Source organism: Xenopus laevis, chromosome 9_10S (genome assembly GCF_017654675.1).
Source record: "Xenopus laevis strain J_2021 chromosome 9_10S, Xenopus_laevis_v10.1, whole genome shotgun sequence".
Lineage (NCBI taxonomy): Eukaryota > Metazoa > Chordata > Amphibia > Anura > Pipidae > Xenopus > Xenopus laevis.
Genome location: NC_054388.1, coordinates 45669123 through 45685895, shown reverse-complemented (window position 1 = coordinate 45685895; position 16773 = coordinate 45669123). Strand labels below are relative to the sequence as shown.

The 16773-nt window shown below is 33.9% G+C and overlaps 1 pseudogene; it reads left to right on the top strand.

The window, feature by feature from the left end:
- Positions 1-1722: 1722 nt before the first annotated feature.
- On the top strand, positions 1723-6612 carry LOC108702230 (annotated as a pseudogene).
- The last annotated feature ends 10161 nt before the right edge of the window (positions 6613-16773 follow it).

The following is a 16773-nucleotide window of genomic DNA, read 5'->3' as shown; positions in this document are numbered from 1 at the left end:
TTTGCAGTACCTGAAATGATAGACCATATGGGGGGGTCTTCATTTTGGGACCACTATATGCCACGTGTTTAGGTAAACTTATACATATTGGGTGTGCACTAATGTATAATGTAGGTTTGGTGGATAACATAAATCAGGGAAATATTCTATATAGTGCAATATTGAATTATCTTAGTATTCATTAAATTAGATGTAAGCTAATTTGTTTACTATACAGATCTAATCATTTATGGCATTTGTTTATGCCTCAATTAAAAAAAAGTTTTACAATGTATGAGAAAAACAATGGGTAAGAAGTTATCCTCTAAACTAATGTAGTCATTAGTTTAGAAATCAACATCCTTTGATAGTTTCTTTATTTATATTTTTGTGGGCAATGGACCACCATCTGAGGTGTAATGGTGTACTTGAAGGCTACAGGATTTGCAGAAAGTGAATCCCAAGCAGGATTCTCTATGGTGACTTTAAACAGCGGTATAGCGCTTCCCATTTCATATTGTCATTATACTTACTATATCATAGAATGATCAGAAACTAAGGTTTTCTGGCTAACTTCTGTATCCTTCTGTAATTTGGATCCGCATACCTTAATTTTATCATAAAATGATTTAAGCATTAAATAAACCCAATAGACTTGTTTTGCACTCATTAAGGATTAATTAAATCTTAGTTTGGATCAAGTACAAGGTACTGTTTTATTATTACAGAGAAAAGGAAAAAATTTGTATTATTTGGATAAATATGGAGTCTATGAGAGACAGCCTTTTCGTAATTCAGAGATTTCTGGATAACAGATTTTCAGATAACGGATCCTATACCTCTGTAAACTATGAGCAAATTTAGTTAGAATTGTCACTTTTCAATGCTTTATCTCTGCCACAACCATCTTAATTGCACAGCAGGAGGTACACACCAACATGAAAAGAGAAAAGTTGCTGAACAGGAATTTACACATTAACTCCAAAAATAATTGGACACAAAAATTAGACTAGAAATGGGCACTTTAAAAATCAAATTTTTATTGATTATTATACAAAACAGCTAAATCCTCATTGCATTTGCAATGTCTTTTTTGTGATTGTGTGTTGGTTATAACAGAAAGTTAAAACTTAAAGGAAACCTAATCAAGAAAATATATTGTAGAATCTGCAAGCGTTAATATTGCATGCCTGAACATAAATCTCAGTCAGCATAAGAGACAACAGTTATTAATGATAGATCCAAATTATTTTTAGGATTTATAACATTTGCATTCTGACCTAGTTACAAGATCTTCAATGCAAGTGCCATCCTTGAAGGACAGTTAATTGACAGCAAGAAAGCATCAGAAAAACCTCTTGGATCTATTGATGTGAACCATATCCAATACAAATTTGGACATACAAAGGTACCTTTGCTGAAGGCAATTTGAGAAGACCAAGGAGTTGATGCAAAGGAAGAAGCAAAAAGAAAACAGTTGAAGTTGTTCTCCATTCTACAGGAAACCAATCAGTATGTACCTTTAGATTTTGTGTAACATCACTGTTAATGTGAAAGGATAAATGTGACTTTTAAAACATTTTTTTTAGGAAACAGAGAACCTGGCAGATGCTGAGGAGCGATGTGAAGGCTTGATTAATACAACTGGAGGCCAAAATCAAGGAACTGAACAAGAGACTGGAAGATTATGAGGAATCAAATACAGAACTTACAGCAAAGAAAGGGAAACTGGAGGATGAGTGATCTGAGCTGAAGAAAGATATTGATGATCTTGAACTGACATTGGCCAAAGTTGAAAAGGAGAAACATGCCAACGAGAACAAAGTAGTATTTTGATAATTCCTTGCATTGTATGGAAGATATTTTGTTAAGCCTAGCTTAATGTATGAATTAGAGATGTGAGCATAAACAACATTAAAAAGCAATCAAGAAACTATGTGTAAATTAAATTTTTTAGGAAATATGATTAAACATATAATGTAACATATATACGGTTAGTATACCACTACATTAAGACTATTTCAGAATTAAGTCTTTAAGCTTTTAAAGACTTTTTATGAATTAAGTCTTTAAGACATTATGGGGCAGATTTATCAAGGGTCGAAGTGAATTCGAGGGAATTTTCTAAGTAAATAAATTTGAAATTCAAAGTAATTTTTGGATACTTCGACCATCGAATAGGATACTACGACTTCGAATTTACTTAGACTTCGATTCAAAGTAAAAATAGTTTGACTATTCGATAATCGAAGTACTGTCTCTTTAAAAAAACTTCGACTTCAATACTTCGCCAAATTAAACCTGCCGAAGTGCTATGTTAGCCTACGGGGACCTTCTACAGCATTTTTCTAAGTTTTTGAAGTTGAAGTAAAAATGGTTTTAAAAGGATTTAATCGTTCGATCGTTTGATTTTACTTCAACCTCAGAATAGCCAAATTCTATGAAAAAAAGTTTGAATTCGATATTCAAAGTATTTTTAACTTCGAAATTCGACCCTTGATAAATCTACCCCTAAGATTACATTTACCTTCATTTAAGACTACATTAAAACTATGCTCTTTCTAAAAATAGAACAATACATAATATTATTAGTACTCTGATCCCATGCTTAACACAATATTTTGTCCCAAAGTTTATTACACAAATCTATTAAAATATATTTTTAAGGCACCCATGGTAATATACTCAATCTTTTTACCACCATGTAGGTTAAAAACTTTCCTAAAAAATGGTTGGATGAGAACATTTCTAAGCTCACTAAAGAAAATAAAGCTCACCAGGAAGCCCACCAACAGACCTTGGATGACCTACAGGCTGAAGAAGTTAGGTTAACATCCTGACAAAAGCAAAATCAAACTGGAGCAGCTAATTGATGATGTACGGATATTAATGTTAGGTGATAACAATAATTATGTTATCATAAAATCCATTTGTTAATCTTTGATATGTTTTATGTTTCTTCAGCTTGAGGGATCTCTGGAGCAGGAAAAAAAGCTGCATACGAACATGGCAAGGACAAAGAGAAAGCTGGAGGGTGATCTGCAGCTGGCCCAAGAGTCTTTAATAGACTTGGAAAATGACAAGCAGCAACTGGATGACAAAGCAAAAAGTAAGACAATGGTTTTACTCCAGACATTTGAGAGCATAATAGAGACAACATACAAATGGGATTAGTACACATTTTCAGAAAGAGAAATACTAATAATTACTTTGGTTATTTTTTACAGGAAGGAGTTTGAAATCAGCCAGGTGCAGACTAAGATTGAAGATGGACAGTCACTTGCTGCCCAGTTGCAGAAATTAAAGAACTTTGGGTACATATTAAATGTTACTTACATATTTCAAATAGTTTGATAATCATTCATTTAATCAAAGCTTCAAAGAGAAATACAGCAATCTATAAATGAATGTCCTAATTACTTTTAAAGGACCACATTGAGGAGTTGGAAGAAGAAATAGAAGACCTGCAGAGAACTTGAAGAAATTAGTGAGCGCTGGAAGAAGCTACAGGTGCCAATTCTTTTCAGATTGAGTTGAACAAAAAGCGTGCAGCAGAATTTCAGAAGATGAGACATGATCTTAAAGAGGCCACTCTTCAACATGAAGCTACAGCCTCTGCTCTCAGGAAGAAATATATAACATTACATCGTTATTATGGAAGATATAACTGTACTGTGTGGATGCTAAATTTATTTACTTTTTAAAGTCAAACCTGGAAAAAATGTGCAGGACACTAGAAGGACATTTGAGAGTCATCAATGACATCAATGCACAAAGAGCTTATCTTTGGACAGAGAATGGTAGTTATTTACAACAAACATACCTTCCATTTAATGGCAAACCCAATGTGTTACTTGCAATGTCTTAAATTAGGTGAATTCTCCTGTCAGTTGGAGGAGAAAGAATCTTTGATTTCTCAGCTCACCAAAGGCAAACAGGCCTTTACCCAGCAAACTGAAGAACTAAAAAGGCATTGGGATAATAAACAAAGGTAATTTTAGTTTCTTCTCAAATATCAAGAATAAGATAATTTACAATCCATGTATGATTTGCTTGTTTGTTAAGTGCAGGCAATTTATGCACTTTTATTTTTATTTGTAAAGGCCAAGAATGTCCTCGCCCATGCATTGCAATCTTGCCGTCATGACTGTGACCTGCTCAGGGAGATACCTGAAGAGGAGCTGAAAGCAAAAGCTGAGCTGCAACGGGCCCTGTCCAAGGGCAACAGTGAAGTGGTTCAGTAGTGAACCAAATATGAGACTGATGCAATCCAGCTCACTGAGGAACTGAGGAAGCAAAGTAGGTTGATTTTATAAGGTGTCTAAAAGAGATAGATATAAATTTTATCTTGTGCAGCTTTTGATAAGAAGCAGAAAAACTTTGACGGTATTAACTTTTATTTAATTTTTTTTTAGCTTTGACCATTGGTAGTGTAAGCTTTTCTCTGTGTTTCCTGGCCCTAGCTATACCTACAGCCATTTTTGTATGATCTAAGTATATGCTCAGAATTCCAGATGATTCTTCTTCTGTTGATACAGAGGAGATCTCAGATCTGACTGAACAGATTGCAGAGACTAAAAAAATCATCCATGAGTTCAAAAAGCCAAGACAGATTGAGCGAAAAAAATCTGACCTGCAGTCATTTTAGATTTTATAAATTATTCTTAACCATCATTGGAACACAATGAAGCCAAAATTATACCTATTGAGCTTGAACTGACCCATGTTAAGACTGTAATTGAGAGAAAGTTAGCTGGGAAGGATGAGGAGATTGAACAAATAAAGAGGAACAGCCAAATGGCACTAGACTCCATGCAGAGTACCCTGGATGCTGAGATAAGGAGCAGGGTTGATGCTGTAAGACTAAAGAAGAAGATGGAAGGAGATTTGAATGAGATGGAAACACAAACTATGCTAATCGACAAGCAGCAGAGTCTCAAAAACAACTCAGGAATGTGAAGGTAGATTATTGTTCTTCTTTTTTGCATGTTGATCACCTGTGTGAGCTGCCAAGTGATATTGCTTTCTGTTTATAAAAGATGCTCAACTGCACCTTGATAATGCCCTTCAGGGAATTGATGATCTGAAGGAACAACTAGCAATGTCTGAGAGTAATACCCTCATGACAACAGAAATTAAGAAGATGAGGTCTGCTTTCTAACAGACTAAGTGAGCACGCAAAGTGGCAGAACAGGAGCTCCTTGATGTCACTGAGCGTGTGCAGCTGCTCAACTCACAGGTATAGTTAAAGGTCTTTGTAAAGTTCCCCCAGTTCATTTATTGCCCTTCGACTTAATGTTCATACATGTAAATGCACATCTATTAAAGGTCGAATTTTGACTTTAATGTAATTTTTTTAAAAATCTTTTAAATAAACTGGAAATTCGAATGGGGGTTATTTAATAAAAAAATGCAAAATATCTTAAACTAGCACAAATTTTACTGACTCGAAAACTTGAATCGAATTCTAATTGAAATCAACCAAATTCGATTCAAGTTTTTCTATGAAAAAAACTAGAATGTCAGGAAGGCTACTAACATGTCCAAATTGGTCCCTGGACCTCTACCATTGACTTATACATGAACTCGCTGAATAGTCAGAGTGTAAGAGGGCCAGAGTGTGATAAATCTTGAAATTCAAATTGAAACTCAAAATGAGTGTGGATAAATCACGATTCGAATTTGAGAGTTTTGACCAAAAAAAAAAAATTTGAAAGTTTGAATTTAACTTTTCAATTTGACCCTTAATAAATCTGTCCTGATTTTCCCTTCATTCCCATTTTCTAACATGCATTGCTTTTCTAGAACACCAGCCATATCAACACCAAAAAGAAGTTTGAAACAGATGTCTCTCAGCTACAAACTGAAGTTGAAGATGCTGTCCAAAAATTAAGGAAAGCAGAAGAAAAGCTAAAAAAGCCATTACTGATGTACGTTTTACACATTTATATCCTGTTTCAGCTCCTTGTTAAGCATTTCAATACTTTTTTTATGCATGTGTATTAGACATACAAAGATTGTAAACCCAATCTACATTGTACCAAGTGTGTCGATGTATTCATATTATCAATTTTTCAATAAGACATTATTATTAGTGATGGGCGAATTTATTCGCCAGGCGTGAATTAAGCTCTGAAAATATAAGGCCACACATTAAAAAGTATAACTAGAGGATTTAAAAGAAATATTCTGCTAAAACAACTATCCAAGGTAAACAAACAAGTACCCTGTCAAATCTCCCAACATTTGAAAATTTTAAAAGGGACCAGCGTATAGCATGGTGGATTTTTTACCATTGTCATTTTGTGGCCATACACCCTAAACAGTACACCCATTCACTGTCTACATATAACTGTATTTTCCTTCATAAGGAACAAGCCAATGTACATCTGTCCGGATTCCGGAACATGAACAGGAAGAGTCTGAGAAACGTGCTGATCTTGCAGAATTCCAGGTCAACAAGCTTCGTGCCAAGACCCGTGAGGTTACCAAAATCGAGAAGAGCGAAGAGTAACCAGGTGATGAAGTGAAGGGCCATAATATTGGAAAGGTAACTTGTTCTTATAATCCCATTTTATAAAGTAACTAAAGTAACCTGCACAAAAGACAGTACAAAGTTTAGAAAAACAGATTGAAATAAATGTTGCTTTTATGTGCATAGGAAATGCCTAGAAAATATAGCTGCAAAAGATATTTGAAATGATTGGGATGTATTTCTATATATTCTGTATTTATACCTCCCCTAAAATGTAATCGGTAATTTGCTTTGCAGAATCCCTTTTTCAACTGTGATATATTTTGAGGTGCACAGAATCCACAATTTTTGGATTCAGGCAAGCACTTGATCCCCCCACAAAAGATTTGAACTAAAACAGAATTAAATACAGACTGTAAATGGCATATTAGCATTTGCGCAAAATTCCCAAAATGGCATCCATTCTGTCTACATTGACCGTTAGGGTTTGGTTTTGCCAGCTGAACCCAAATCCAGCACTGGACTGAACTGAATCCTGTATTCTGTGCATCCCTGGTAATAGTTCCCATGACTCCACTTAGATATCTACAACAACGTTTTGCTTTCTGTTCTTTTTTTAAAAAATTTCAATGAATTTGCATTCAATTTACTGCTTTGTTGTCTGATCAATTATTTTTGTCTGTTTTCCTCTTTAGAAAGCAGAAGAATAAAATCTGCACAGACTGTTTGCAATACATTATGAACTTTTATATAATTAAACCTTTTGTATGTATGTAGTATGTGTAGATTTATTATGCAAATAAATCCTTTTAAGGTTTGGTTATATTATCTGATTTTGTATTTATTTTGAACTTCTAAAGATATTTTACTGATGTGTTTAAATAATAAGTCTTCATTGGTTTAAGGCTGGGTCATTTTGCATTACACCATATGAAACCTCTCCAAGATAATTAAATCCAATCTCACATGGCCGGGAACCTTGTCTCTATGGGCAAGAAAAAGCAGTACAATGCAATCCGATGGAGAAAATGTTTCCTCCAGTTCTCCATCTTGTTACCTTGCTTTTCCTGTCCCATGAAGAATAATACAACCCAAAACTTCCCTTGATAAACCATTTTTTAGCATTTTCAAGAATTGTGCCTGCTTTTTCTATCAGAAACAAAACTAACTCTTTCACTATTAAGATTATAGATTGGAATTTGGTAACATCTACCTACATTTATCTGGAAGATGGTATGAAGAATATAGATTTTAAGGCAACATTTTAAATGTGGTAATAGATGAATTGATATTCCAGTCCCTATAAGGTTAAACATACATTTTATATGAATTTTTTGTCTTATATAATTTTTAGATCGGTCCATGACTGGGCAGAAATCTACTGATATAAATTGCCTTAAAAACCTTAAATGAATATGGTACAGTTTGGTGTTTCCAATGTTTTTTAAAAATATATTTCAGGTATTTTTACATTATTAAAAATAAAACAAAAGAAAACATCAAAAATAAAACTGATGTCTAATTTTAAAACTATTTAAATATTATTTGCCAACAAAATCATGACTGATTATTACACAGTTTGGGTTTCCACATTTTATTTAGATGGCTCTTATCATTTAATAGTGCCCCTTGTTTAGATAATTAGAATAGTGTTGGAAAATGTGATTTATATTAATTAAAAAAAAGTATAGCCACTACTTTGATTGCAGCCCTGGCACAAATAGCCTCAAAATATAAATAGTCGTAGGTTATACAAAAAAAAAAAAAAAACCATAAATAAATAAAAAATGTAATAGAGTGTGAAGTAACATTTTATTATGATAATTAAGTGCTAAAGTGTGTAATTATTTTCTTTTATGTCTTTCTATGTTCGTTTTCTTTCCCCATTCACCTTTTTTCTTTCTGTACCCTTTGGAAAATTTAAAAATGTAATAAAAAGAGATTTAATAAAAAAATATAAATAGTTAAATTGTAATTATATGTAGATTCCTGTATTACGCTCATTGTCAAACAAAATTATACAGAATAAAAATTATAATCCTTAGACAGGATGGACTTTCCGTTAAAGGTGAGGGAAACTTCAAGAGGGTTCCACAAAGTTTTGTAATAGAAATGAAGATGGATGTCACCCCCTTGCATTATAAAGCCCAGCTACAGGGTTAGCACTGTTATAAAAGCAAAAGGAAAACATGGCACCCTCCAGAAATCGGCAGAAAAGAGCCACCAAGAGGTAATTATGCTTGAAAGCTAGTTACTGGGATGACAGGCAGTCCCTTATCTCAAATGCTTGTAAATTTCCAAGAGCATCCTAAAGATTTATAAATTATGGATGCACCGAATCCACTGGATTTTGAAAACCCCTGAATCCTTCGTGAAAGATTCAGGCTGAATAACGATCCGAATCCTTGTTTACATATATAAATTAGGGGTGGGAATGGGAAAACATTTTTTACTTCCTTGTTTTGTGACAAAAAGTCACAGTTTTCCCTCCCCGTCCTTAATTTGCATATAGAAATTAGGATTCTGAATCTGTTCGGCCGGCCAGAAGGATTTGGCCGAATCTGAATCTTGCTGAAAAAGACAGAATCCTGCCCGAATCCCAAACCAAATCCTGCATTTGGTGCATCCCTAATATGAAGCACCTAGGGATTACACTGTTCTTAATGTTTTAATTTTTTTCAATAAAAAGTCAATTATAATACTTTCTCAATCCTGCAGTGTTGCAGACTAAATAGTAATGTTGACCAAAGTGTAAATATAATTGTTCTTAAAGGACATCTAAAGCTTACATTTTCCTACCATGAATATGTTTGGCATATCTCCCCCACCCAAATGGCCTTATTTGACTGCATACATCCCCTACGTTTGCCAGTGTCATTACATTTCCCTAAAACAAATATAAGCTTTCACCTGGGGGCCATTTTTCCTCTGACACATCATCAGTGCATTTGTATCTGCAAACAGCACATCTGTGACGTAAAGTTCATGCAATGAACCAGCAATGCCATCTCTTCATTGGCTGCTAGACTGGAGGGTGTGCTCATTAATCTGAGTAGAGAAGAACTGAGCATGCTCATGAGCCAACGGCCAAAGGAAATTCAGGAGGGAGAGGGCTGAGTGGGTTAGAGGAGTAGAAGGGATTCTAAGTGATTACGTGGATGCTGCAGCCTTACTATTAACCTTTGAACAACCAGTGTAGCAGGTATTTAGAGATTTCAAAGAGGCTTTTCAGTGATTACATTTTTTTGCATGGGGGGGGTTTACATGTCCTTTAAGTATATGTTAGGAGTATAATATTTAAGGTCTCTTTTTGCAAATTTTACTTCACTACACATTTATGTACAGTTTTTAATAAATCCCTTTTTCTATTTGTTTAGTAGTACAACAATGTTTTAATTGATAACAATAAATTGGATCTTAATTAGCATTATAATAGTATTACAGTATTGTATTAAATTGGATATAATAAAGTGTTATTCATTAAGCACCCAGTAGGGGTCGTTATGATGTTATATATTTAAGGGAATTGTATTTTAATGTTTGTAAGCCTATGATTAAGGGAGTTATTCCTGAAACGCGTCAGGCGAGTTTGACTAGCAGTCTGCTGCAATAAATCATCTTTTTATTCAACAGTAACCAGAAGAGGCTAGATCATTTTAGCACACTCTGGGTTGTAGTATTTTTGTATACAGAGTTGTGTTGCATAAATAATGTCTTTCATCATGCTGCCCCAATGTTCAGCTGTGACCATACTAAGCAACTGGTAAGTCAAATGTGACATTAGAGCTCACCACACAAAATTTCACCCACTTTCTTTTCATTCCCATGGGATTTTTAGAATTGTATTTCTCAAACAGTGAATTCTGATTTTCTAAAAATCCTATAGGAATGAATAGAAAGTCAGTTATTTCTCTGTGGAGGCTTGTTTATTAAATGTTTAGTTAAATAATTTAATAAAATAATTTGTTTTATTATTTATTAAAGAATTGTAGCGGTTGTAGAGGTTTTTGAAACCACGACTACACTCACAAGCTCTAAAATTACAAATGTCATTGAATTTATTCAAAGATAAAATATAAAAAGTATGAATGAAAAGAAGGGATCAACAATGTGCTAATAAATATGAATACATTTAAAACCTCTAAAAATTTAAGATTTGAGTTTTGCTAGCAAAAAACAAAACAAAAATGAAACCCTCTTAGAGGTTTATTTATTAAAGGTCACATTTTAATTTATTAAAAAACCCAAATGTAAAACGCGTGAAAGAAAGCGCTGGATGAAAAATACAAATATCTCTTAAACCTCTAAAAACTCAAATTTTTCAGTCAATTCGTAGCAAAAAAAATCACAAAAAAATTCGAAAATTCTGATTGGATTAAAAATGGTCCAAGAGAATCAGCACAGCTCCCATTGACTTCTATAGCACCTTGACTCTTTTACATGGCAAAGTTTGGCATTAAGGTTTTTGTGTTTTTTTTCACTTAATAAATTTATTTTAAGAAATATAGGAAAACCACACATTTTTAGACATTCATGGAAAAAAACCGAAATGTGATTGTTAGTAAGTGTTTGGACAGTGATGCCACCCTTGGATATCCCTTTGGGGAGAATACACCCTAGAAGAAACCTATTTCTTTTAGCCGTCACAAGAAATGACCTGTCTACTCATGGAAATATCGTAATGTGGATATTACAAACTAGCTACATTTATACACTCTGTAATAGCAGAACAAAAAACAAGTAGTACATTGTAATATGAATGAAAATAACTATGGCACATAAAATTTCAGAGGTCGATGTATTGAACATTTAGGTAAGATTTAACAAAGTATGAAATTAGAGCTCAAAAAAGAAGAATTCCTTTGGGATTTTTTAAAATCATATGTATCAAATGGTGAACTCAAACTTTCACCCACTTATGAATAGGATTCTAAAAATACCATTTGATTATTTAGAAAATAATAAGCATTATTTCTGTAGTGAACTGTAATTTGATAAAACTACCCTTTATATTCTTTATTAAGAACTATTTCCCCATTGATAAAAATCAACAAAAAGCAACGTGTGACACGAAAAAAGTATGTTTCAATTGGATCCGTTATCTGGAAATCTGTAATCCAGAAATCTCTGAATTACAGAAAGGCCATCTCCCATAAACTCCATTTTATCCAAATAATCAGATTTCCTTTTTCTCTGTAATAATAAAACAGTACCTTGTACTTGATCCAAACTAAGATTTACAGTACTGTAATGAATCCTTATTGGAGGCAGAACCACTCTATTTGGGTTTATTAAATGTTTACATGATTTTCTAGTAGATGAAGGTATGAAGATCCAAATTATGGAAAGATCTATTATCTGGAAAACCCCAGTTCCTGAGCATTCTGGATAACAGATCCCATACCTGTATTCAGACACAAAATAATAATAGTCTATGTCTGTCTGTTTATTTGCATTGCTGCTTTGCTCTATGTCTATGAACCCCAGAGAGCTAGAGAAGGTCCCTTACCTTTGGCAGCAGAGCTAATAAAGAAGACTATCAATTTGTATCTTGTCTTGTTTTATGGAAGTGGTTCTGCCCATAAAGCACTATTGGAGTCTATATTTGGGGAATCATATTAGAAGGATCCAGCTGGTGTAGTAATTTTATTTCTGTTGACCATTGCAGGAATTTCTGGATGGTACTGAGCCATATGGGAAAATAATTTTTGTCTGGATTAACAGTTCAGATTTGTCACACGTACCATTGGACATTTAACTGGAGTGTTGTCAATACATCCCTGTATGGTGTGAACACTATAAGTGATATTTAAAGTAATTTCTGGATATTTTAGATATTTTACCTTTATATTTAGGTATTAAATGATCACTATCATAAAAAATAACAATAGAATTTATGCCTGAAAACAACGAGCAATACTAAGTTTGCCAAACCTTGTTCTGTTTGTTCCATGCCTTAGGTGGCACCATTGAATATAACTAAAATGTTGCAATGTAGAAAATACAGTTCTGAAATCTGCTTGAGTGGTTCCAGCCATCCTTCCCATGGTTTAAGTGTCAAGAGAAGCACTGGAGATGGGGGGAGGGGTCAGAAGACTGGTACAATCATATCTAACTGTGTAAAGGTTTCCTAGTTCGATAAATCCCCATTTCCTTTGGTCCTAAGACATGAATTCCAACATTAGTCTCTGAGAATAAGCACTCTTCTTGCTTTGAATACTGTGTATATATTTCTTTTTCTGTCTGCAGTGATGACATTTAGCAGATCATCATGTTAGCTACAAGTATGCAGATTGTATTACAGCCCATCATGTCCTCTGTTTGCCCAGCTGAAAGCACATCGCCTTTCCCTCTGCTTTGCATTACGTGTATCTCCTTCTGAAGGAAGTGTTCCAAATGAGGGGAAATTCCTCGTATTTGATATTTCAGTTAAATACAGCAGTGCACTACATTCTATACATATATTTGCTGTATATACACACACACAATTCATTTTTACAGGGAAACCACGTTCATATTTGTCTTGGGACACTTAATTAAATGTAAAAAACGGGTAAATGTACTGTGGAATAAATTAGCCAAGAGGGATGTACAACTACAGTGGCAACCCCTCTACAGGTTACTTCCCTCACCCTTTCCTTAACTTAGAGCAACCCAGGGCAGACAGGAGCTGAGTTTACTGAAACAGAATTTTTTTGCACCCCTCCCTGTAGTTGCAACCTAGGTAGCTGCCTACCCCTAGTTCTGGCCCCTGGGAAAAAACATTATCTTCACTAGGACAATTCATCCACCACACCCCAGAAAAAACTGTTTTTAAAATCAACTGATATATAGATGTTTGCTCTTTGTTAAATCATCTAGACTACTCTCTTACCTGTGTTCATAGAGGGTGACTAAAGTCCTGCGCGGGTCCATTTTTTGTACCCACAACCTGCAATCCGCAACCACAACCCACATTCTTACCCGCTTGGACCGCTACCCGACCCGCAAGTACCTTATCCGCAACCCTTACTCGCTGACCATCAAGAATCAGGAAGTGCTGTCATTGTAAACCGGAAGTGACATCTTTGGAAGTAGACATGGTCAGAAAAAAAGGAGTAAAACAGGAAGTGCTGTCATTGTAAACCGGAAGTGATGTCATTGGAAGTAGACGTGACCAGAAAAAAGGAGTACATATCGCAATTGAGAAGACCAGCAGCCCGACCCACGACCCCCAAACCCGAAGAACCGCTGACCCGCGTCTTTACCCGCACCCGGAATTTCTACATGCAACCCACAGGGTAACGCAGGTTTTTCCGGGGGTACCTGACCCACTGCAGGACTCTAAGGGTGACTATCAGGGCCAGAACTAGGAATAGTCAGAAAAGGCATGTGCCTAGGGTGCAATGGTGATGGTGGTGGAGGGTGGGAGCTGTGCATATACCTCTACTGCTTGCATTCCCCCCTTTCTGTAAGCCAGCACGTTGAATCTCCCCATCAATGATGCACTGCAGTCTCTCGCTGTTGGGGGATTTGTGGTATGAGTCACGCACCTATGGGGTGTGGCTGGTATTGGAGGCCAAGCTGAAACAGCTAAACACAATTCAGCTGTTTCAGTAAAAAATATGGAAGGAATTTTCCATTTATTTGCCTAGGGGGAGATTCCTGTTGGGTCTTAGGGGCAGATTTATCAAAATTACAAATCTGAAACCTTGATTAATCTGGATTTATTAAAGAAAAAAAAATGTTTCTATGGAAGTCAATGGAGAAAACTGAATGGAACCATGTTATTCTCACTTGTGTGTGAGGGTTTTTTTCATGACAAAACATGAACATTAATATTTGGTTTGAGGTTTTCTTTAAATAAGCTAGTACAGGTATGGGACCTGTTATCCAGAATGCCCGGGACCTGGGGCTTTCCGGATAACGGATCTTTCTGTAATTTGGATCTTCATACCTTAAGCCTACAAGAAAATCATGCAAGCATAGGCATAAACAATAGGCTGGTTCTGCTTCTAATCAAAGACAAATATAGAGAAAGAATGAATATATAGTGGGAACTTCTGGCATACATTGTGGGGTGGTGCAATTACAAGGGTCATTCTTTCTCTATATTTGTCTTTGATTATTGTTTATTTGACCTTGCACACCATTTATTTGTTTTCATTGGTGAGAGGTGCACTCTAACTCACGTGTTCTTAGCAACATATGGTTCTGCTTCTAATAAGGATTAATTATATCCTAGTTTGAATCAAGTATTATAGAGAAAAAGGAAATAATTTTTAAAAATTTTGATGATATAAAATGGAGTCTTTCTGGATAATGGATTTCTGGATAACAGATCCCATACCTGTACTCGAGTAATGTGATTGCAGGGAAAAAGTTGCCGTTTTTTCTACGCGATAATGTGTTTTTTAATCTCTATAATGAATAAATCGGCCTCCCCAATTTTTTCAAATTTAAATCTAATTGTACTTACTGTATGTGTATAAAGCTCGGTATAACTATATATATAAAAGTTAATTAAAAAGATATAAATCCAAATCTTACATTGTAAAAAAAGGTATCTATGCCAAAAACATTATTTGCACCTACGAATCTCTACATAGTACAAGGGTGCATGCAGGACAAATAAAAAAATAAATTAAAGACTCAGGTAGGTGAAATAAATCATCTTCCCATTTTGCGTATAATTTTGATACCGTTGAGGTAGTAAAAAAAAAATCTTACCTTAATTTCATTATTCATAGCATGTGTGTGTGTCAATCTTATTTCTGGAGTTCTTGCCAGAAATCCAAATATGCTGAATGGGCATCAGCCTCAATTTCTTTCCTATCCATAAAACATTTTATCAAGATGCTCTTCTGCTTTCATTCCCAGTTCTATATTGGGATTGCAATTACTGGGACAGTACACACTTCCCCAAGACACTTTATACAAAAATGGTTTGTCCATATGGTGTCTACTGGTCATATCCAGTTTCCTATGTGGTCAACGGCAGTAAATAAAAAAAAATTCCAGCGTCAACTGTTTTATAGCAGCGAGCTCCTAATGTTAATTTCCAAATATAGAGATTAACATAAGTGGGTTAGCAGATGGGAGAATATAAAAGCTTTGGGGTGGACAATGTTTTTATCCTTCATTGGTTGTTCATCTAGAGGTAGGTTTTTGTCACTCAATCCAAGGATGTTTATTCTGAAGAGCAAAAAAAATACATCATTTTTTTTTATTTTTCTATCCAACATCAGGAATTCCATGCCAAAAAAAAAGAGTTTCTTAAAATTTTTAAGATGTTTTTTCAGAAGAACTAGTCTAAATCTGAAGATTTAAAAAAAAAAAAATATTTCCAGCATTAAGACTTTGTTTCATTACAACTTAGTTTCTAGATTTTTTAAACTTTGCATTTTTACAATTATATAAGACTGTGTGCAATTTGAAGATTTAAAATATTTTTTCTACATTTTTAAACTTTGCATTTTTACACATATTTTTTAATGATTGGTACATTAAATATGTTCATTTGGACTGTTTCCAATTTGAAGATTTAAACATTTTTTTATACATTTTTAAACTTTACATTTTTATATATATTTTTAATAGTTGGTACATTAAAGATTTTCACTTTCGACTATTTGCAATTTGAAGATTTAAGAAATGTTTCTACATTTTTAAAGTTTGCATTTTTACACATATTTTTTAATGGGTGGTACATTAAAGATGTTCACTTTGGACTATTTGCAATTTGAAGATTTTAAATATGTTTTTCTAGATTTTTTAAAGTTTGCATTTTTACAATTATTTTTAATGGCTGGTACATCAAAGATTTTTGAACTGTTTGAAATTTGAAGATTTAAAATATTTTTTCTACATTTTTAAACTTTGCATTTTTACACATATTTTTTAATGGTTGGTACAATAAATATGTTCATTTTGGACTGTTTCCAATTTGAAGATTTAAACTTTTTTATACATTTTTAAACTTTTCATTTTTATAGATATTTTTAATAGTTGGTACATCAAAGATGTTCACTTTCGACTATTTGCAATTTACAGATTTAAGATATTTTTTCTACATTTTTAAAGTTTGCATTTTTACACACATTTTTTAATGGATGGTACATTAAAGATGTTCACTTTGTACTATTGGCAATTTGAAGATTTTAAATATGTTTTTCTAGATTTTTAAACTTTGCATTTCTACACATATTTTTTAATGGTTGGTACATTAAAGATGTTCTTTTTGGACTGTTTTCAAATTGAAGATTTAAAAAAAAAATCTACATTGGACTGTTTGCAATTTTAGATTTTAAATATGTTTTTGTAGATTTTTAAACCTTGCA